Source organism: Vicugna pacos, chromosome 20 (assembly GCF_048564905.1).
Source record: "Vicugna pacos chromosome 20, VicPac4, whole genome shotgun sequence".
In the NCBI taxonomy this organism is placed as follows: Eukaryota; Metazoa; Chordata; class Mammalia; order Artiodactyla; family Camelidae; genus Vicugna; species Vicugna pacos.
In genome coordinates, this window is record NC_133006.1 from 651988 (window position 1) to 675086 (window position 23099).

The 23099-nt window shown below is 43.5% G+C and overlaps 1 protein-coding gene across 1 annotated transcript in view; it reads left to right on the plus strand.

Annotated features, from left to right (window-relative positions):
• The window catches only part of LOC140687539 (uncharacterized), a 93325-nt gene that overhangs the window by 48279 nt on the left and 21947 nt on the right, over window positions 1-23099 (plus strand). The window contains exons 13-14 of the mRNA XM_072944657.1: window positions 15790-15929; window positions 20368-20586. The gene's annotated coding sequence lies outside the window, so the exon portion shown is untranslated. The remainder of the gene's footprint in view (window positions 1-15789; window positions 15930-20367; window positions 20587-23099) is intronic.

Here is a 23099-nt window from a genome sequence, read left to right on the forward strand (position 1 = left end):
GTTAGTTATTTTCAGAGTGAGTTTTTTTTTTCTTATTCCCAATTAATGTTGTAAATTTTGTATGTACATAAACCTGGCTGGGGTAATAGTTGGAGACTGGCAATCTGTCATTTCTTTTTCTTTTCTTTTCTGTTCTTTATTTTTTTTTTGAAAGTTCTATTCCCCATTGTAAGGTCGGGTTCTCAGAATAAATTTGCTAGTAAGATTTCCCACAGGGACAACTCTGTGTCATGAAGTCTTTGTGTCTACCACTCCTGGAAGATTCTCTGTCACCCGAGAAAGCTGTTACCAGCCAGGAGGATGGTCCGAATTTTGGAGTTGAAAGTTTCCTCATAAGAGTTTTACTTTTATCCTGAAAAATTCAATGTAGGTAACCAAATTGAGGAAAATATTAGACCAGACTCTTACCTAACCACTCAGTCCTGAACCCAGTGTCTTTCAACTTGGACTCACTCAGGATGTCTCCACTGGGTGAGTATTTTCCTCATATGTTTCCACCAGCCCCACTTTGGACATATCCTCAAGGTGGATATTTCCTGTTATCTTTCAACCAGGCCCCACCCAATATGTCTCCACTGGGTGGGTAATTCACCTCAGGTTCTTTCAACTGGAGGGCCACGTACCTGGATACACCGCCAGATAAACTTAGGATCATCAACCAATATGTGAGATCCGAGAACCAAGAGAGACTCACCCAAATTCATCTGGACTCCCCGAGGAGGTGGATGGGCACAAAGGGCCACTGCTGGTACCAAGGCTCCAGTTACTTGGAGAGTTCAGGTGGAGAGAAATCTGCTGTGGTGCTTCATGGTGTCCAAAACTGTTGACTGAAATACATGTGCAGCCTAAAATTTAAGAGTTATGTTTCATTTGGCGGGAGGACTCGAGCCAGGATGACAGCCTGTCAGAACTCTCTGAGGGACTGCTCCCAAGAGGTTGAGGCAGAGCTAGGATATATAGGAGCTTTACAACAAAGACCAGGTTGTTGGAACAATAAAAGATTGCTTGTTATCTAAAGAAAGCCAGGTATCTCAAGTTCAAGAATTTAGTACTTTTGTATGTGTGAGAGGAAGCAAATATTTGGACTCACTGAATTCATTTTTTAGACAAGCACCTAGCTATCTCGGGCCAGTAGCCTGTCCTTTCTTATTCTGAGTCTGCTCAGATGACACCATTGTGAGTTGCTGTAGCAGCTGGGCTGCAGGCCTGTCCTAGCTGGGGGGTGGCGGCAGCCTTTAATGACTTGGTTTCAGTATTCTTTGTTTACTGTCATGGTTGCAGTATTCTCATTCACATTGTAGTATTTTCGTTCACAGACTGATTATGGATAATCTGCAACCTTGGAAAGCAACCGAGATGGAATTACTGCAGGTACCTTCTGCTTTAATAAGCCGTGTGCAAACATAAACAGGGAGGAAGCATACACTTGGATTTGGAGGTGTAGGAAAGGGATCCTGCACATTGCAGGAGAACGCAATGCAGAATTCCTTAAGTCCACCTTTCTTTACTGTAGTGGTTTCTGAGAACAGTTTATGGTAATTAACCAACATTGACAAACTGCACAAATTGCATTTAAGAGCTGGCCGGCTGAAACTTGTGTATTGGAGAGGTGGAATTCAAAGGCAAGTGGTCAGGTGGATTGGAGAGAGATGGAGCCAAGGCCTGGGCCCAGATTCCGGTTTAAATTGCCATTTCTTCACCATAGGGCCTTGAAATAGAATTCAAAATCTCTTAACCTGTTGGTGAATCTGTGAAATGGGCATAACATTCGTTTCACCCTGGGATTGTTGTAAGATCTAAAGAGTATTATAGCACACATGAAGCACTTAACCCACTGGCACTTAGCAGTGTTCACTGTGTGGGGCCGCCCCGCTTAGCATGTGTCAGAGCCGTAAAGGCAGCATTTGTCTGTTGAGGATGCACTTGTAGCCCCTTGGCTAGGTTATGAATTTGGTGATTTCCTATAATCCTTGTAATTCTATGTGCCATGGACAGTTATTTTCATGGACAGATGAGGAATCTCATGGTAAAAAGACTGTATAATTTGCCCAAAATCAGACCATAATTTTGGGTGCAGAGGCCTCGGTTCAGCATGGCCCCCTGGGCCTTCTGCCCTCTCTGTTCAGCACCAGAGCCAGATATGGAGTCGGCTGTTTCCCTGCCCAGAATATCCGGCAGGCCGCAAGACACATCTGGCCCTGTGCTGCTTGAGCAAAAACTCCGAAGGAGAGACAGTTACAAAAGGGATAAACATAAAAACAAACGACAGCAAATTGTGATCAGCTCTGAGAAGGAAAGGAACACGTCTCGCCGTGCAGAGCTGGGAGCTTTCCCGTCTGGGCTGCTCTGGGGGTGTTCATCTCAGCTAAACAATTTCTGCTGCTGCACCAAGGCAGGAAGGCAGGGCGCGTGTGGCCAGGTAGACAGGGCCTCGTTGATCGTACTCATTCCCCATTAAGCGGCAGCTTTCACGGGCACTTACCTAGTAAACAGATGTTGGCCATAATCATCACGCACTTTGCTTGGTAGTTTTCTTGGCCCCAGCATTGAGATGAGGTCATTGAAGCTGGGGAGTTTGCTGCATGCCCGTGATTACCTTGCAAATACCCCGACTGTTCTTTCAATCTAGACTGGTGTGGCTGTCATGTCCCAGCCCTGTGAATGGCATCGTGTAGCTTCTCCCAAGTGGCCCAAATGACTGACATTGATATGCTTAATTCGTTGGAAATAGTATGTGACAATAATAGAAAAAGGTAGTAAGAAATTGTTTGGAAAACTGGAAAAAACCTTTTCTTCCCCAGCTGGGGGAGCGTAACCCGTATCACTCACCCTACTCACTGCCTGTCACCTCCTCCCCGCCGACTCCGTGTTCATAAGCCACACTGAGCCTTGGGAGAACATTTTGCCTCATGACACTTTTGACTAGGACCTGCAACTTCTTTGTCCCTAGTTAACTCTCTCTTCAAAGCCATTCAACTTTTTTGCAGGCTCCTCCACTCAGATGTAAGAATAGCCTCTTTAAACTTCTTGATGCAGCTCCTTAATGAAGATCTTGTGATGGAAACCTAGCCAAAACTGGGATGTATGCATATAGTGACTGCAAACTCAGCACTTTGTTAGTTCAGAATCAGAGGGGTGAGTGACTCAGGAAATGCTTTTTTAAGGTAACAAGGGGAAAGTGAAAGGACGCAGGCTGTGTGAGAAAGAAACATCTCAATCACAGCCAGTAAGGCACCTGTGTTCAGGATGGGGTGTGGCGAGTGCAGAGTTCTCACAAAAAATAGTGGTGTGATGGGAGCGAGGACAGTTGGGTACTTTATTGGGGAGGAAGAAAAGTGGGCTGAACATTTCCTTGTTGAACAAGAGGATTGTGACATGATGTGCTTGTATTTTGGAGAGAAGGGTTTTGTGGGGACAAGCCTAGGAGTACGCTGTATGTCTGGGGAGTCAGCACAACAGAGAAACACAGAGAACCGGGCAGACCCCAAGACCCATGCTGGGGGAGAGACTGCCCACCAATTGGAGCCCTGGAGGCTGCTTCTGTCCCTTAGCTGTGGCCTCAGACCTCCCTTCACAGCCCAGTCCTGTTGATACAAGAATAAAAAACGTTGGGCATGAGAAGGGCTGTGTCCCAGGCTTTCATTGAGCCCCTGGGATGTGCCCCACCAGATTTTGTTCCTTAACTTCATGCAGTAAAGAATTCAAGAGCAAGCCAGTGTTGAGTAAAGGTAGATTTATTCAGAGAGATACATTGAAATGCAAGAGAAACGTCACGAGGTGTGGGGGTTTGATGCTCATATTAGAAGTAGGTACACACTCCACAGATTGAGGGCCTTCCCCAAAGAGGGAGAGAGAGTGGTGACCGCGAGGTGGCACTGTGTTGCTTGTTTTCTTGGGCTTGGTGGTTTCATATGCTAATAAGTAGAAGGACCAGCCTTAGGGTAAGGCGCTGGGATTCCCAGGGAGTTGGCCATTTCCCACCCTTTGACCTTTTGTGGCTATCATTGGGACTGCCATGTTGCCTGGGGCATGTTATTGACCAAGTTACTAATACAATGGATGTTTACTGAAGCTCAAGATCTGCTAGAAGTTAAATCTCTTCATCCTGAGCCTCAAGGCCTATTGGGGGTTGAATCCTTTAACATTTTGATGTTAATTTCTGTGGCCTTCCTTGAATGGCTGTGCTCTTCCCCCTTCCATCCTGTCTCACTGTGATGACACAGAGACAGCAAAGGTCTGGCCCTACCTGTGCTCTTGCATTTAACTGCGGGAGGTGTGAGGTGGGCTTATGATGACCCTGAATGGTGAGAAAAATGTTTCAGATTTTCCTACGTGAGACATGGGGACCTGACAGCAACCTCCGCAGATTTATCTCACGGGCATTATCGCTTGTGTTGTTATAGAAACAACAGGCAAGCCAAGAAACAAGTATAACTCACAGGGTTGTAGTACTGAGATTTATTATGCTGACACGCTCAGAGGGGCTTCTTTTCCAAAGCTCTGAGCACCTCCAAGACGTGCACATGAGGTTTTATAGGGTTAATTACAAGTATGGGGCTATTAGCCAATAAGGCTCAAACAACAAAAAGCAAGGAATCAGTACACTGAAGCTTATCAATTTGGAACAGATCCCGTTACTGACAATTGTTGTCCTTGGATTTACATGTTAGCTTATTAGCCCATTAAACTGACACTAAACTTCAGGTTTACCAAGTAGCTCAGCAAAACTTAGATCAGTAAACCGACATTATCACACTTAGATTTGTGACTTAGCTTGTTAGCCCAGCTGGGGTTTTCCTTCACAGTGTCACTTATCTTTTTTATTTTTCTTTTTATCTGTTTTTAAGTATTTAACCCAAATTTAATATCAGGGTTTTTTGGGAAAGAAATTTCTCTTTTTCTTTTCTTTGGGGTTCTTTTGGGGGGAAGGTAATTAGATGTATTTATCTGTTAGTGGAGGCCCTGGGGCTTGAACCCAGGACCCCGTGCACGCTAAGCACATGCTCTACCACCCGCCCCTTCATCATTTTCTTTTTGCTTTAGCTGCCAAGAATCTTACAGCTGAATTTGTAGTCGGCCTTTAACACTTGCCCTGACTTCATGGAATCCATTTTTATGAGTTTATCTCCCCCTGGTTTCATTTAAGTATTGAATCTCCATTTTCTCTTCACTCTCCGTTTTGCCTTTTTGTTGTTATGGTTGTTAAGCTGTGTTTAAAAAAATTGTTTAAATTCTCTTTTAGCAAGAGGCTGAATGTAAATATGCAAACAAACAGCACAATTAAATGCTTTTATATATTCTAAGCTGTTTAGTATTTACTTAAAAACCGATTTGAATATTAAAGTGATAACATTTTAAAAATATTTTTTAATTTTTTATAGAGATATAGCTGATTTAAAATATGATATTAGTTTCAGGTGTACAATAGATGCTCCATTTATAGTTACTGTAAAACATTGTCTGTATTCCCTGTGTTGTAAGATACATCCCTCTAGCGTGTTTACATTACATGTTGCAGTTTGTATAAGAAAGTTGGGTAACGCAGAGTCTGGAACGTGGCTGTGTATGACTCAGGTTCACGCTCACCCTGCATGGCAGAGCTCAGGCCTTCACTCCTTTCTGCAGGGGAGCGAGTGGAGGCAGCTCTCATCAGCGCTGGCACCACCCTCTGAGTGGCAGTGACAGCAGTGACTGTGTGTGGACGTGCAAATTGTTTTTCCAAGAGCTTTATATGCGTTTCTGCATTTAATAATCAAAGCCCTCCTGTGAGGAAGCGTTTTAAGTTTTTAATGCATAATACATTTTATTTTGATATTGATAGATTTCAAACCTCTGGAAAATTTACAGGAGTAGTACAATAAACGCTTAGATACAGTTCACCTTAAAGGGCACTATTTGGCTTTCTGTGTCTGGCTTATTTTAGCATAAAATTTCAAGGTTCATCCATATTGTAGCCTGAATCAGTACTTTATTCTTTTTGTTTGATAATATCCTTTTCCATTTTTTTTGGTTTTAGTCTATTTAAAAATATTTTCATTGAAGTCTAGTCAGTTTATAATGTTGTGTCAGTTTCTTGTCTACAGCACAAGACTTCAGTTAAAAAGGAACATACCGGCATTCATTTTCATACTGTTTTTAAACATAAGTTACTATAAGATATTAAATATATTCTCCTGTGCTATACAGTATAAACTTGCTGTTTATTCTTTACATACTCAGTAACTGCAAATCTTGAACTCCCAATTTATTCCTTCCCACACCCTCCCCCCTCTGGTAACCACAGTTTGGTTCCTGTGACTCTGTCTGTTTCTGTTCTGTAGAGAAATTTATCTTTTTGTTTCTTTTTTTTTTTTTTGTGATTCCACATGTCAGCAATCTCATGTGGTATTTTCCTTTCTCTTTCTGGCTTACTTCACTTAGAATGACATTCTCCAGGTCCATTGATGTTGCTGCAAATGGCATTATTTTATTATTATTTTATGGCTGAATAGTAGTCTATTGGACAAATATGCTACAACCTCTTTATCCAGCCATCTGTCAGTGGACATTTCGGTTGTTTCCATGTCTTGCTATTGTAAATAGTGCTGCTGTGAACATTGGGGTGTAGGTGTCTTTTTTAATTAGGGTTCCTTCTGGATATATGCCCAGGAGTGGGATTGCTGGGTCATCTGGGAGGTCAAGGTTTTGTCTTTGATGAACCTGTATAATTTTTCCACAATGGCTCCACCAAACTGCATTCCCACCACAGTGTAGGAGGGTTCCCAATTCTCCGCAGCCTCTCCAGTATTTATTGTCTGTGAACTTCTGAATGATGGCTATTCTGACTGGTGAGAGGTGATATTTGATTGCAGTTTTGATTTGCATTTCTCTGATAATGATATTGAACATTTTTTCATGTGCCTACTAGTCATTTGTGCGTCTTCATTGGAGAAATGTTTCTTTAGGACTTCTGCCAATTTTTGAATTGAATTGTTTGTTTTTCTTTCTTATTAAGTGTAAAAGCTGTTTACATATTCTGGGAATTAAGCCCCTAGCAGTTTCATTTATTGCAAATATTTTCTCCCATTCCATAGGTTGGTTGTCTTTTTGTTTTGCTTACTGTTTCCATAGCTGTGCAAATGTTTGTAAGTTTAATTAGAGCCCTCTTGTATATTTTTGGTTGTTTTTCTATTGCTTGAGTAGACTGCTCTAGGAAAACATTGCTGAGATGTATGTCACATGTTTTGCCTATGGTTGCTTCTAAGAGGTTTATAGTGTCTTGTCTACATGTTTAATTCTTTAACACATTTTGAATTCATTTTTGTGTATGCTGTGAGGGAGTAGTCTAACTTCATTGATTTACATGCAGCTGTGCAGTTTTCCCTGCACCATTTGCTGAAGAGGCTGTCTTTACTCCATTGTATGTTCTCACCTCCTTTGTCAAAGTTTCAATGACCAAAAGTTTGTGGGCCTATTCTTGGTAAATGTGTTTATCCGTTCATTGATGGATGGATATTGTTAGTAACTTTTGGCTACTCTGAATGATACTGCTATGAATATTGATGTGAAATTTTTATGAGAATATGTTTTCATTCTGTTGGCTGTACAGTTGGCCCTCCATATCTGTAGTTTCCACTACATGGATCCAGATGGCTGATTGTAAAGGGACTCGAACATCCTTGGATTATGGTATCCAGGGTGTGGGGTTCCTGAAACCAACCACCCAAGGGTATTGAGGGATGACTCTACATATAGGAGTGGAATTGCTGAGCCATATAACTCTAAGCTTTTGAGGAAATACCAGACTTCTCCAAAGAAGTTGCACAATTGTCCCTTTCCCCTGGCCGCATATGAGGTTTCTCTGCCTCCTGAATGACATTTGTTATTGTCCATGATTTGGTAATAACCATCCTAGTGGGTGTAAAATGAGATCTCATTTTGATTTTGATTTGTCTAGTGATGTTGAGCATCTTTTCATATGCTTATTGGCCATTTGTATATGTATCTAAATTCGTGGTAAATTTAAAAATTGGGTCTGTTTTATTGTATTGTTCAGTTGTAAGAATTCGTTATATATCCTGGATGCTACTCTCTTATTAGATAAATGTTTTGCAAAATTGTTCTTCTATTCTGCACATTGTCTTTCACTTTATTTTTTTTAAACATTAAAACAATTTCTTTACAGGGGAGGTAGTTAGATGTAATGATTTATTTTATTTTTCTTGCTAAGCACGCACTCTCTGACTTGAGATACCCATTTCCCCTGTCATTTGACTTTCTTGATGATGTCTTTTGTAAGAAAAGGGTTTTAATTTTGATGAAGTCCAGTTTATCTGCTTTTTTCTTCTATCACTTGTGCTCTTGGTATTGTATCCAGGAAACCAAAGCCTATCCTAGGACCACAAAGATTTATACTGTGTCTTCTTTTAGAAAGTTTATAGGTTTAATTTTTACATTTCTGTCTGTGATCTACTTTGTTTTAATTTTTATTTGTTATATAAAATATGGGTGTTCAGATTCCAGATTGATTCTTTTGCCTGCAGATACCCAGCTGTCCCTGCACAATTTGTTGAATAGACTATTCTTTCAATGGGGTGTTTTTGGCCCCGTAGTGGAAAACTGTCTGTAAATGTAAGTTTTTCCCCGTGGGTTTTTATTGTGTCTCATAGATTTATTTATCCAAACTTATGCCAGCATCATACTGACTTATTACTATAGCATTTTAGTACCTTTTAAAGTGAGTCCTCCAACTTTACTCTTCTTTTGCAAGGTTGTTTTGCCTATCCTGGGCCCCTTGCACGTCCATATTAATTTTGGGATCAGTTTTTCAATTTTTGCAAAGAAGTCAGCTGGAATTTTGATAGGGATTCCACTGTATATGTAGATCATTTTGAGGAGTCTTAATATTTTTAATAATACTGTCTATCATTCCATGGAAATGGGATGTCTTCCATATATGTAGATCTTTTAAAATTTATTTTGGTGATACTTCAAAAAGTTCAATGTACAAATCTTGTAAATTTTTGTTAAATGTATCCCTCATTTTATTTTTAATGCTGCTGTAATTGGACATGCTGAGTTTCTTATGGGTGGGACTATATATCAATCTTCTTATTTCTAGAATTCCTTAACAGCAATTACCCTAGTTATATATTTGCTACTTAAATCTATCCACAACTATTCCCCGCCCCGTGTTATAAGAAACCAAGACCCAAGTTAAGCTACCTGAACACCTATGTGGAAATGTGAAATGAGACCCTTGGGTGGGGCTTTGTGCAGATGATACTGGAGCTTATTCAGGATGGCTTCATCGTAATCTCTTTTAAACAACCCTTCCGGTGTATTTAGTCAGATACATTAAGAACATGCCCTTTTGATGTGCGGAGTAGCTAAGACTATGATTTTCAAATAATTTCTAGTGAGAGTGTTGTTCTTGAAACCTAATTTGCATCAATCTTTGAAGATTTATGTTTCAGGTGCTTTGACTAAAGAACCCCCACCTGTCTTTAATCAATAACGACAACTAAATGCTCAAGCAACATGTAAGAGCTTGAGCAAACTGCCCCCACCCCGTAGTGCTGGGTGGCTGCAGCTGCAACTGGAGTCAGCGCTTACCTATCCCAGTACGCTTGTGCTGATCTGCTCAAAGTGGTTCGTCCAACAGTTTGTCAGTAGTCTGTTGGACAAAGTCATTAAAAATTGATTGAAGGTTGCTGGAATGCAATATATTTTTATTAATGTTAATTAAGCACATATTGAGTGCTTATTGTATGATGGAATTGTCCCTCAGCCTCACATGAATATTATTTCTCATAAAACCTCACATATTTCCTTGTTAATCTCACTTTACAGATAAGGAGACTGACAATTAGGTCTTCTCTCTTTCGGGGGAGCTCATTATCAATGATGGGAAGTTATAAGGAAAAAGATATTTATTCATCATGAGAAAACATTTTTCTGAGGGTCAGCAAAGAAGAAGATGAACACTGAAGAAGGTGATCATTGTTCGAGTGAGACAAGCCCTGGGTTGTGCGGAGTCTGCATCCCTGTCCTAGAGAAGGCACGTGTAGAGCTGCGTACTGGGTGAGGCGGCATGGCCGCGCAGGGAACGCGGATGCTGGGCCGTTGGGCTGTGCTCAGGCCTGGTGGGGCTTTCTCCTAAGGGCAGCGGACCATCATTGACAGATTTTATGTTGGAGAGTGGGGTGCTCTCGCAGTTCACTTTTGTCTTGTAGAATGCTTGGAAACATTTAGAAGGCTTGGCAGGAGGTGATGTGATGAGTCAGAGTAGGGTGGCTGCGAGGTGTAGCAGTGTTCAATTTTCAAGTGGTTTTCAGGCCCAGGCTTGTGGCTCAGTAGCCGTGTCAGTTTGAATGACGCACTCAAGGAAGTGAAACAATTTATCTAATCAATTGAAGCAGCGATGTACCCAATTCCCAGGACTGTTGTGGAGATCCAGTGAGATAACGTTTGCAGTGTGCAGCATGGTCCCAGCACAGAGTCAGTGCTGAGTGAGTGCCAGTGAGTATCTGGTAGGTCAGGTGTGGGTGGTGGGACTCGGTGTCTGAGGATATCTGGGCCCTGAAGGAGGGGTCCATTCACATCTGTGAGTGATGGGTCTGAGTTGGGAGAGGCACGGAGAACTTAGCCCCCGACCAGAGGCCCTGGGCAGGACGGCTATTGGAGGAGCACCGTGAAGTCAGCTCTTTGCAGGTGGAGTTGGAGGTGCCCTTGTGACATCTAAGTGCAGTGTCACGAGCTGAAAGTGGAGGTCTGCGCCCAGGCTGTGCATTTTCGAATAATGTCAACTCCTGAGGACACCGAAGTATTGATCACTGAACGGAAGTCATACTTTACAGGACAAATGAATAGTAGTATCACCTCTGTCATCAAAGCTCACGTCTATTTATTCATCACTCAGTTTGCTAATTGGGTACTTACAGAGCTCACTTCACCGTCCTCCCGTGGGCTCAGGCTCCACAGAAAAGAGCTGGTGTGCCTTCCTCTTTTCCAGAAGAAGACACATTTAGCTTGTAGCTTTCTGTACCTCGCCAGACTTAGGATATTAGTTTGTTGGTTTAATTGTATTTTCTGTTGGCCATGTCCTGACAGGAGAGAAATTTTACCTCATGGTCATTTTTCAATTAGCTGTTACTGAGAATTGCTGATCTGATACATAGTGTATGTATTATATTAACTTTGTAGAGTAGTTATCATTTTTCTGTCTTTGCCCTTTAATTTTGATTGCCCCTTCAGTGTTCTATCCTTTTTGGGGCCTTATTTTTTTTTAATTAAAAAATGTCTGTTAACAGTTAAGAAAACAAAAACAAAGAAAAAATGCACATGGGAGCTAAATTTAGAAAATGTCTAGTGTGTTTTCTTTCTCGGCAATGGAGGGTTCTAGAAACTCGTGAAAACTTTCATTACACAAGTTCCTTAAAATGCTGATTAAGAAATAAAACCTTCCTTCCTCATCTTTCAAGCTGCACAACTAATTGTCAAGAAAGTGAGGGAAAATTCTCAGAAGCCAAGACAAATGAGAAAGCAGGGTTTCTGGGAGATATGCGAGCCTTAGAATCCCTGGGGTGCTGGTTTGATCCTGAACTGATTTTCAGTTGCCTTGACAGGAGGGCAGGATGTGAGCCCCAGGCCTCTGACACTAGGAGTTGGATGGGGGATCATATTATGGGCCAAGCCCATCCTGAGGATCTTGGTTTACTAAAGGGTGAAATAGGAAAAAAAAAATTCCTCAAGGCAAGAAATTAAGGAAAGTCAATTTTGTTGGAAGAGGGGATAAATAACAAATCCAAAGTAAGGATATAATTTAAAGTTGTTCTGGCATTAGAGTGACCACAAACACCTGGCAGAAAAGCACAGATACTCCTTGATTGATAAGTTGTGTTTTGAATGAATCAGTGAACAGCCATTCTGAAAAAGGCCTCCAGAGTCTTGTGGATCAAGATACTGGACAGCAAACACCTCCCTTCCAAGGTCTCATTCAAATAACCAGAAAGGTTTTAAAGGAAAGAAGCCATAATCATAGATCTATTTATTAACAGTTCTATATGCTACGAATTCAGAGGTGACTATGTAGTTGTCTCCTCTATTATGGACCTTACTTTCTCTTTGGGGAGACAAAATGACATAGTTTTTAATCTTGGTGGAGGGAGGTGTTAGTCTGTTGCAATTAGCCAGGAGAGGAGATTAAGAAAACAGTGAAGGGTGGGTGAACTTTTTAGCTGAGGACAGTCTTGTTCACTTGGCTTTTAATTGCAGGCTCAATGAGCTGTCACTGGAGGGAATAGATCTTACGGAAGATGGACATAGCTCAAGCCTCTTTGGAATGGACAAGTGAACCTGGAAAAGACAGTCAAATCTGTGCAGACATTAAAGTTCACTTGAACGTGCTGCATCCCTGAGCCAAAGATAGGACAAATATGCAGCAATTCTTGAGGACAGAAGAGTGGTTTTTAAGGTTCTCCAAGAATGAATCCCATGGAACCGAGATGGCCAGTTGTCAAACTGAGACTTTGTTCTTTGGACGGTGTACCCAGCAAGGGTATTGGCCTTTTATATGTTTCCATTTGTCTTTAATACATGTCTGTTGATGAGGACGTGGGCACAAATGTTTGACACCTTGTCGAGGCGATTTTGGATACCTGCCTAGAAGCACGGGCACAGTTGCGGCTGCTTCATACATCTTGCAACCCATCCCTTTCCCCGGCTCCGTGATCACGGCAGAGTGGTTCCTTTTTGACCTGTCCGTTTCCTCTGTGACATCATAACCCATGAAAAGACCGGAGCATATTAACTTGGCTTTGTTAAAGTCAAAGAAACAGATCAAATGTGGAGTCAGATTTGTTCTTTCCTATTTCAGTAGTACCACGGAGATGGCAGTTTGGGCAGCTTTTTGTAGTGTCCTTGAGGCTTTCTCTCTCAGCTTATTTGCGCCTCAATTGAAAACCCTTCATTGCTGTCTGGCCTGCTGGTAATGCACACTGCCTGTTTTGCCCTGAAGATGTGTTCTGTTTATAAACTCATCTCTACTCCTTGGAAAACAACACAAGAAAAACTCAGTTGGTTTTCCACCAGTCATGGGCAGGGGTGAGGTATACCATGTTATTATTTCATAAAATAATAGTAATAATAGTAATAGTAATAGTACTAGAAATAATAATAGTATAATAATAATAATAATTATTATTATTATTATTTTATTATTATAATAAAATAAAATTATTTTATTATTATAATAAAAGAAGTCTTAAAACAGGACTGAGCACATTGGAGAGAGTCAATAAATGTTTCTGGCTTAAATCAAAAGTGATGACTTAGTGATTCCATGGCTGCTGTATTTGCTAAGCTAGTTACTCCTTTGCTCCATTACACATTATTTTAACTGAAAAAGAAATGCAAGCAAAAGGTTAAAAAAAAAAACTCAAACAGAGCACAAAAATACACAAGTGAAAGAAGTTTTCCCTCATCCTCTGTTCTTTCAGCCCTGTCTGGAGATGCCACTGTTTACTATCTTTTGGGTGCTTTTCCAGATATGCTTTGCACATTCCCACCTATGTATGTAAATTCCTTTAAAATTTTAGTTATTTTTAACTTAAAGAGATTTAAATCCTCAAGTGGCTTCTGCCCGGGTAATAGAACAGAACAAATCTGACTCCATATTAGATCTGTTCCTTTGAATTTAACCCTATGCTCTGTCTCCTAGGCTTCATCTTGCTTGTAAAAAATTGTTGCCTAGAGCCTGAAATACACAGGAGAGCTTATTCTGAAGCTCTGACCTTTAAGGATATTTAACATTTTTTCATTCATTAAAAGATAGCAAATTGCAGAATAGAAAATAACGTTTGTTTTGTTGGAGATTTACAGGGATCTGACCCACGCAGATAGCTGTAAGAACAAAGGATTCTAACAAGAAGGAATTCCTACACTAAGAAGTTTGCAACAACCAAGCGCGTAGGAAAGGAGCCTGAATTGTGACTTGGGGAGATGGTTTTCCAGAACATTAGTTTGCCAACTAGGTCTACAGAAACTTGCTATTCCAAGCCCCAACACCTGGTTTCCAAACTTATTGGCCTGTCCTGCACTGAGGAGTATGAATTTGGACTTGGTAACACTCCTATCTACCTAGAAAGCAGGGCACTGGAGCTGAGTGTTATGGAAACAGGCCAGCCAAGAAACAAGCACCAATCGGAGTGCTGGAGTACTCAGAATTATTATGCCGGCGGGCTCAGAGGGGCTTCTGCTCCGAATTTCTGAACACCTCCAAGACGTGCACATGAGGTTTTAAAGACTTCAATACAAGTAAGGGGATATTAGCCAATAAGACTCAAAGAACAAAATGCAAGGAATCAGTACACTGCAGCTTATCAATTTGTAATAGTTCACATTACTGACACTTGTTGAGCTTGGAATTACGAGTTAGGTTGTTAGCCCAATAAACTGACACTAAACTTCAGATTTACGAGATAGCCCAGCAGAACTTAGATCAGTAAACCGACACTTATCACACTTAGATTTGTGACTTAGCTTGTTAGCCCAGCTGGACTTTTCCTTCACATGAGGACAGCTCTCCCACCCCCAGGAAACCACTGTGAGCCCTTGATGTTTCCACTAGGTTGGGGTATGGTTTACCCAGGAGGGATGGGGACTATGCACCAACACTCAGGCAGTCTGCTCTGTCTGGGGCTCTGATCTTGTACCACACCACTCCCCGCCAGCCCAAAACCTGGGACAGTGGAGCTAAGGCAGTGATCCTTCCTGCCTGTTTCCCAGCGTGTAAAAGGGGAATATGTACTCTTCCCAAGGAAGTTCTGAGCGACAACACCTGCGGGTGCTTGGTTCTCAGAGCAACAGAAAACCCAGCTCCGCATGGGGGCAACGGGTGTGACCCCCGTAGTGTTTCTGCAGAAGCATCTGATGGAGGGCTGGATCAGGGAGGTAAAACATGAGCTGCGGGACTTGAACGGTTACAGAAGGGTACAGAGGTAGGTCTGCCATCTCAGGGTGCCCTAGAGGTAAAGCTTTTTCTCTCCAACTCCGCTACGACACTCCCCTATCCAGACCCATCCCTTCTCTGCTCTTCCTGTCCATCTGTATCCCTCCACTTTTCCCCTCTTCTCCACCCGCTCCCATCTTCTCCCTCCCTCGCTGTCCCACCTTCTCTCGCAGAATCCAGAGAGGATCCATGTCCCTCCTGCGCATGCGCTGTCGGTGCCTGGTGGTCCCCTGGTTCGAAGCTCCATGTCCGAGCCGGGGATTGGCCCCAAATGCTTCTCAACTCTGTCGCCCGTTAGGCCTTTGGTTCCTGCCTGGGGCCGGGGCTTCTGGCTGTGGAAGTGCAAGGTGGGGGGCTCCAGGGAAAGGGTTCAGGCGGCTTCGGGAGGGTGATCCGCCTTTCACAGCCCCCAAGGGCGCCAGTCAGCCCGTGTTCAGCTGAATTTCTCTGGCCAGACCCTTCTGACAGCACCACCTGCCCCGGCGCCCCGGCCACAGCTGTCCAGGTCCAGGTGTGCGCCTGCCACCTCTCACGCAGCCGGGATCCCCTCAGTCCACGGCTGGCGTCCCCTTCCCCTCTCCCGCCCGCGAGTCCTCTCCTCCCGGGCTTCCTCTCCTCGGCCGCCTGCCCGTCCCCACCAATGGGCGGGCTGTTTCCCGGGGGGGCGTGGTCTGCGGACCTGGACGGGAGCGGGCGGCTTATGCTGGTGCTGGGGCTGGCCTCCGAGCGGGGCTGCAGCCCGCACCCCCCCTTTCCCTCCCCCCTAGGGCTGCCCTCCTTTCCCTTTCACCCTCCCTCAGGACCAGCTCAGTGGCGTGTGTGCTGCTCCCGGGGCTGAGGGCCTCTGGCTGTAGCGCCCAGCTTCACCTGGTGGAGTCGGGAAAAGGGAGCATCAGTGCTGAGCAAGCTTCTGTCTCCTCCCTCAGTGTTTCTGCCGCAGGTAAGTATCTTGAACACTTTCAGGTGTTATGATGGCGGTGCTTGTTGATGTCACGTGTTTTTATAGTGAGAGGGATTAACAGTGGTGAAAGCAGGGCTTGGTTCTGTTAAAAATGAGCTGAAGGCATGAAGCTGTGATATCCTCCTTCCTTCCCTCTCCAAGGGTGAAACGTGTGACACTCAATTTTAAAAAGATAGTTACAGTCCCTAGCTAGCCCAGCCCAGCTAGTGTGTGTTAACAGGAACAGCATCACCAGAGGCCTTGGAGACCCAGGGATATTGCAGTCCTAAAGAACTCCTGGCACAGTTTGGTTTGTATTGGTTTTTTGTTTTTCTTAAATTGTGGGACAGACTAGTGGTATAAAAAGAAAAATATTTGTCAAGAAATATTTTTTCATATAACAGCGTTATTGTGATATAGTTCACACACCATGAAGTACATCCATTTAAATGGTAAAATTCAGCAGCTTTTAGCATATTCACAGTTGTGCAACCATTATTATTCCAGAACGTTTTTATCACTTCAGAAAGAGCAGTGGAAATTAATGACCTATCCACCCCTCCCCAGTGGTGGTTCTAAAGAAATTTCTTGGCTAATCTTGACCATAAATTCACTTGTTACATTCCAAGAAAAATCTGGTAGGAATTCTAATCAGAATTGCAATGAATCTGTCTATCAAAACAGGAAGAATTAACGTCTTTATGGCACAAACTTCCTCTACCCATGAATATATTTCGGACCCTATATTTTCCTTTGTCCAGAGCCTGGCCCATGGGAAGTCCTCACTACTTGTTGGGCTTGTGAATGATGAGATTCTATACATCGTTAGTTGCAGCTGTAGCCTTTCACAGAAGAGAAAAGAAACCTCAGTGAAGCAAGTGACTCTCTGATGGTCAGAAAGAGTGACAGCCATTGCTGGAGTGATCCAGTGGACTTGGTGTTTACAACCAGAATTCTCCACCACCTACAGCTAAGGGGATTAGAGTGTTCTTTTATTTTTTCTTAATGGCGTTGCTTTTATTTTTACTTATTTTTTAAATTATTTTTTATTTAAGTGTAGTCAATTTACAATGTTAGTTTCAGGTGTACAGCAGAGATTCAGTTATAAACATATGCATATGTATATACATATGTTTTAGATTGTTTTTAGTATAACTCATTACAAGAAATTGAAGATAGTTCCCTGTGTTATATAGCAGGTCCTTGTCATTTATTTTATATTTACTAATTTGTATCTGTTAATCCCTCCTTTCCTGCCTGCTAAATACAGTTTGCTTTCTATGTCCATGAGTCCATTTATAGGAGCACCATATTTCCTAGTAATATATGCTCTTTGGCTGCTTTCAGTTTCAGTAATTCCATCTTATCTGTGGGCGCTTTTCTTCTGGTTGCCTTTATGTGGTTTGCACACGTGGTAATAGAGATCTTTATTTGGGAGAACTCCAGGTCTCGTGTAGTCCCTGGTACAGAATGCCCACTGAATTGATGATTGAACTGGGAAAAAAGCACAGTAAATGCTGGAATTTCCACTATGGTTGAGAATTCCAGGTTTCAATAACCTGTTTAGACAACCTTACTATTGGCTGCACCCATACTGGGTAATTTGGTGGAAATTCATGGTATGGTGGTGTAGAGACGGGACCTTATATTCTTCTTCTCTTTCTATTTTCTAATACTCATTTTCCTGGGCCTTCCAGATCCTCCCCCAGAAGTGCCCAGGGCTGGCTTAGTGCTGCGCTGAGGCAATATTTGTTAATAACGCCCTTTCCTCTTCTCCTCTGAGCCTCCGTTTCTTTCTGTGCACAATGAGCGCTTAGACTAGATAAATACTTTTCAGTTTCTTTTAAAGCCATGTTTCCTTTGAGAAACAGAAAATGCAAATATCTCCTCTCAACCCAACCCTTTAGATTTTGGTATGTCCTCCAAGGAGTGACATAGCTCTTTGTGAAAAATTGATGTGATTTTGATTGCAGGTGACACAGAAAAGACTCTTCAGAGATTTATTGCAGGGAGAGGGCAGGAAAGAGGCAGTATGTGACACTTTCTAGTGTGAGCAACGGAGCAGGGACTTGGATTTAAATACGGTGTCTGACGTGGCCTCTCTCTAATCTTGTAGAATGTGATAAACTTCTCTACCTCAGTTTCTTGATGTGTCAAGTTGGGGTGATAATATTTTAAGGCTTCTGTGAAACATTATACAAATAAGACATTTGTGTCTCGGTAGAAACAAGATCTGCTAGGGATTCAGGGATTTGTTTAAAAAAAATTCTTGTCCATAGCACTCTGTCTGTGTGTATTTAGAAGTTCCTGGAGGGTGAGGGTGAGTCTAAAGTCCATTGTGGGACAGGTGGCCCATATTTCTCCGTGTCCCAGTTTACCCCCTACTCCCCAGTCCTCTTCCTCAGTCCAGGATGAAGTTCCCTAGTAGATTTACACAGAGGTCTTGTGGAAATGGCTTTTCATTTTATTGTTTCACCAAGAAGGGCTGCCATCATGATCTCTGTGGTCAGGTTTTGAAGGGCTGCCATCATGATATCTGGTAAGAATTCTATGCAATTTGGAGTTCCAATTTAATGAAAAGAAAAAAATTACAAATAGAAAATTAGAACAAGGGTGGTGACAGGGGCTCTTTTAAGTGGACACCATTAGCTTTGTTAGCTTCAGGTGCTGTGGCCTGTTGCCACGAGGACCCATCCTCTTGCTCTGAAGTTGGAGGGACTAGTGGGCTCAGTGGGAATGTTAACTGAGTGTATCTCATGGGCTGGGCATTGTCCTATTTGTACTGTGTGTTCCTTATTTGAGACAGTGAGCTCACCTAACCTCGATAACCTCTTTAAAATATTAGACTTTTAATTTTGAGATGTAATGTAGATTCCCATGTGGTAGTAAGAGATTATATGGAGAGGGCCTATGGACCCTTTGCCCAGTTTTCTTAATGGTTCCATCTTGCAGTGTTGGGGTACAATTCATTACTGACTCACTAACAATTTGAGGTTTGTGTTATTGCCCTTATTTCTATTCACGATTAAACTGGGGCTTCGTGAAGCACGCAGGCCTGTCCAGGTCACCCACATTGTTAATGCAGAGTCGGGTGAACGTGGGCTTGGGATTTCCAGGCAGTACCATTATGATGGTTTGTGGCAGGGAGCAGCATTCACTTTGCTTGTTTATTCATTCATTCAACAAACATTTATTGAGTAAACTCTGTGGGTCAGATGCTTTCATAGAGTTATCTGATTCTTCAGCAGTACTGAGAATCAGGTAATGTTTATATTTTTTAATCTGAGAAAATTAGCTCTGAGAGGTTATAACCCCCCCAAAGGAAGTATAACTCATAAAGGAGGGATAGAACATGTGTACAGTCACCTCCTTTTATGCAGGTGGTACCCTATGCATTTTACATTTTCAAACATCCGTAATCCAGATATATTCTTGTAAGGCAAGGCTTTTTTTTTAATTGAAGTATAGTCAAGTTTACAATGTTGTGTCAATTGCAAGGTGTTTTTTGACTTTTGAATTAAAAAATACTTTTTCAGGAGGGAAATTAGGTGTATTTATTTGTTTGATTTTTTAAAATGAGGTACTGGGGTTTGAACCCAGGACCTCGTACATGCTAAGCATGTGCTCCACCAATGAACAGTACCCTCTACCCCAAGGCAAGTTTTCTTATCCATTATTATGAAGCTTAGGAGTTCAAATAAATTGAATAGGAATCCAGATCTTTTGATCCTACTGTGGTCCTTCTCTTTATATTCTGCTGAAGGGGGTTGGGGAAGCATTTCCTTTGTTCATTCCTTTATTCAGCATTTTTGAGCAGTGACTTTGCATCAGGGCCTTGCTAGGTGCTTGGAAATAGAAAATAAGAAATGACCTTTCTCTGCAGAGGCAGGAAGCCTAGACCAAAAGCTGGGTAATGTGATCCGAGCTACAGTAGCCATATGCAGACTCTGAGGACAAACTGTACCCTTGGATTTGCTTTGGCTTCCCTTGTCTTCTGGCTGGTACACACCAGGTCACCGCAACCCAGATGGGCCCGTAGCACACAGCAGAGTATGTACCTCGATCTCCTCTCCCCTCTCGGCAGGGCCTGCAACATGAGCATCCCTGACTACGTGCAGTGTGCTGAGGACCACCAGACTCGTCCCGTTGTGGTCCAATCCATAGAGATCATCTCAGAGGAGAATTTCTTTTGCATCTATCAGCTACTCACCTCGGTTAGCCATATCAGCCCTTGTGGCTCCCAGTGGACACTCTGTATCCACTACAGGCACCGCTATGTGCCCGAGAATCGGTGGAGCGTCTTCCAGAAACACCCCAAGGTCGTGGGCCTTGTCACCATTACCGAATGTCTCTCTGCCAAGGCCTTCGAGAAGCTCCACATGCAGAGGAGCTGTATGGCACATCGCTTAATGACTCTCAGCTTTTTGTCTTTGTGCAGCATGGGGAGGTAGCCGAGCAGACGCGCACCGACGTTGCCTTCAATCTAAGAGTACTGCAGGGTGGTGGAGAAGAGGATCGAGGACTTCACTGAGTCACTCTTCATCTTGCTCAAGTCCAAGTGGCTGGATGGTGGCCCCAAGAATTCTGGGGACAAGATCCCCCTCCCCTGCATCCCGTTTGAGAAGGAGGACTTCATGGGAATGGACACAGACAGCAGGTAAGTTAACCTGGAAGCCAGTCCACCTTGGCTGTGTGCTGGATTGCTTCCCTACATCCAGAAAGGGATCAGCAAGGAAGAAGTCAATCTTGTAGCCAAGGGGGGAGGGAGGTGCAGCCCGCCGGTTTCCAGACATTTCAAAGTGAATCCGCCTTTATTTCAGAGAGATCCTTTTAGGGTTAGTGTGGACACTTACTCCCGCTTTACAGCCAGGAACATGGTGGGACCCCTGGAGTTGCTGTCCAATAAAGTAGCCAAAGCCACTGATGCTAGGAGCACTGGGGAGGAGGCTGGACTCAGCTGAGATGTACTGTAGGTCAAATGCACATCAGACGCTGAGGCTTGTCTAGTAAAAGTACATAAACTATCTCTCTACTTCCTATATTGATTACATGTCAAAATAATAGTATTTTACATACAGTAGATTAAGTAAGATCTGTTCTTAAAATCACATTCTAGTATTTGTTTTTTGTTTGTTGGTTTGTTTCTTTGTTTCAAATTTTAAACGTGGCAACTGGGAAACTTTCATTATATGGCTCTCATTTCATTTCTGTTGCGCAGCCTGTCCTGGTACATGCTCATCCCTTTGCTTATAGATGAGATGCTGAGCCCCGAGAGGCAGAACGAGGCGCTGGTTGAGCTGCGGCTGGAGCCGCTGTCACCTGCCTCCCAGGCCCAGCACCTTTTCAGCTCAGGCCGTCTCTTCCTGCCCGACAGCCACCATGCCAAGTTAGGACATCAGAAACACCGCCAGGGACTTCCTAATGAACTCCTTATGCAGGGAAAGGCGTATCACGGTGTATGGGACAGAGCAGGGAAATGTTCATTCCCACTTTGTCCCTGTGATTAAGTCAATGGCCCCACTTTGCCTCGGAAGTACAGATGAGCTCTTCTGGGCTGCCTACCCCCCACCTTCTGCTCTGTTTCCCCGTATATCTATCATGTTTTCCCTCGGGCTGAAGAGGGTGAGATGCCTTTGCCGAGACGTGGTCCCCCTTTGTTGGGGTGAGTGAGGGAAGCTGTGTCCCCCCGGCCTACGGCCTCGGTCCTTGAGTCTGGAGAGGGCTCATGGTGGTCCCACAGGTGGCGGTCAGAAGACCTGGCATGTGCTACCGGGCCCGCTTTGGAGGTGGTGCTCTGTGATTCTTGAACTTACCTAAGATCAGATCCTACTTTCTGGTTGTTGGTAAGTTGGAGGAGAAGATGCTAGGGAATTAATAAAAAGAATGTCTAGACCAGCCCTGTGAGTGAGAAGCACAGGGGACACTAGTCCCACCTGCAAGAGCCCACCTAGCAGGCTCTGGATGAATTTTCTGTTCCTCCCCAGAAATACCTCTATGGCTTAAGGAAGAGGAGAGGCATGTCGTGGCCATGATCTGTACTTGTCCTCACAGGGCCCTGTGATCTACATGCCCGCACTCCCCATCTGCTTCTTGGAGATGAGCTGGCATGTTTAGGAGCCTGGGCACTGCTGAGGGCATAGCTCCCAGCACCGTGCTACACAGAGTCTAGCTCCGTTCACCTCATCTGTCAACTCCTGCTGAGGCCCCAGACATTAGTCAAGTAGGTGCATCAGCGAAACCTAAGCAGGGACCACCTTCTCCCCCTGGACAGACTGGTGAGTGAGCAGTGGAAGCCTGGAGCCCTGCCCCAGCCCCCACGCCAGTGCCACTTCTTTTGTCATAGGAGGCACTGGTGACATTTTTGCTCAACAAATGCTTGTCTCTGAGTCTGCAGACCCACCAGAGAATGCCAGCTTGTTTTTGCCTTTTGAAGTCTGCCCTTGGGACTTGGCGGAGTAGCCGGATGTGTACTTAGCCCACAGTGGTTCAGCGCATTAAACCTGCCTCCTTGTGGGTCTGTCTGTTCTGGTACCATAAGGGCTCAGCCAGCATCTGAATGTCATTGAGATAACGCGGCCTGTGAGCTCGGGTCAAGCACATTCTCCTCCAGTCACTTTTACTCCATTGTTTCTTTTACTATTCCACAGTCATTAATTTTTTAAACAATGCTTTGGTGCAGGAGCAGAGCCTCATTCTCTCCTGCTACTCTTGGTGGAAGTGAGTAAAACGGTCCAGACTGAAATGCGACAATAATTTGTAGCTCAAAAGCTGCCTAGTCGCTTGTAGGTCGAATTTTGGTTAGGGGAGCTGAACACGTTGTGGTCCCCCGGCAGCGCCGCTCCCCTCAGGCCCCTGCTTTCCCTTGAGCAGGAGGTGAGGTTGGGCCTCACCATCCCCGCGTCCCTGGCCTCACACACTCACATAAATTCTTGTACATGCAGTCAAAATTATTTTTGTTCTTGTGTGATTCTAATTTTCTCTTGTTCCTCTTTTCCTTTTTCTTTACTCCTTTTTCACTTGTACTGCCCAGTGAGCATGTTGTTGCTTCTGAAAATGTGGGCTGTGCACACCCTGCATTTGAAATAGCCAGATTGCCCTCCGTTCAGTCTCCATCGCTTTAAAAAGCAACAACTTAACAGCTGTTTTGATCCATCTATTATCTTAGTCATT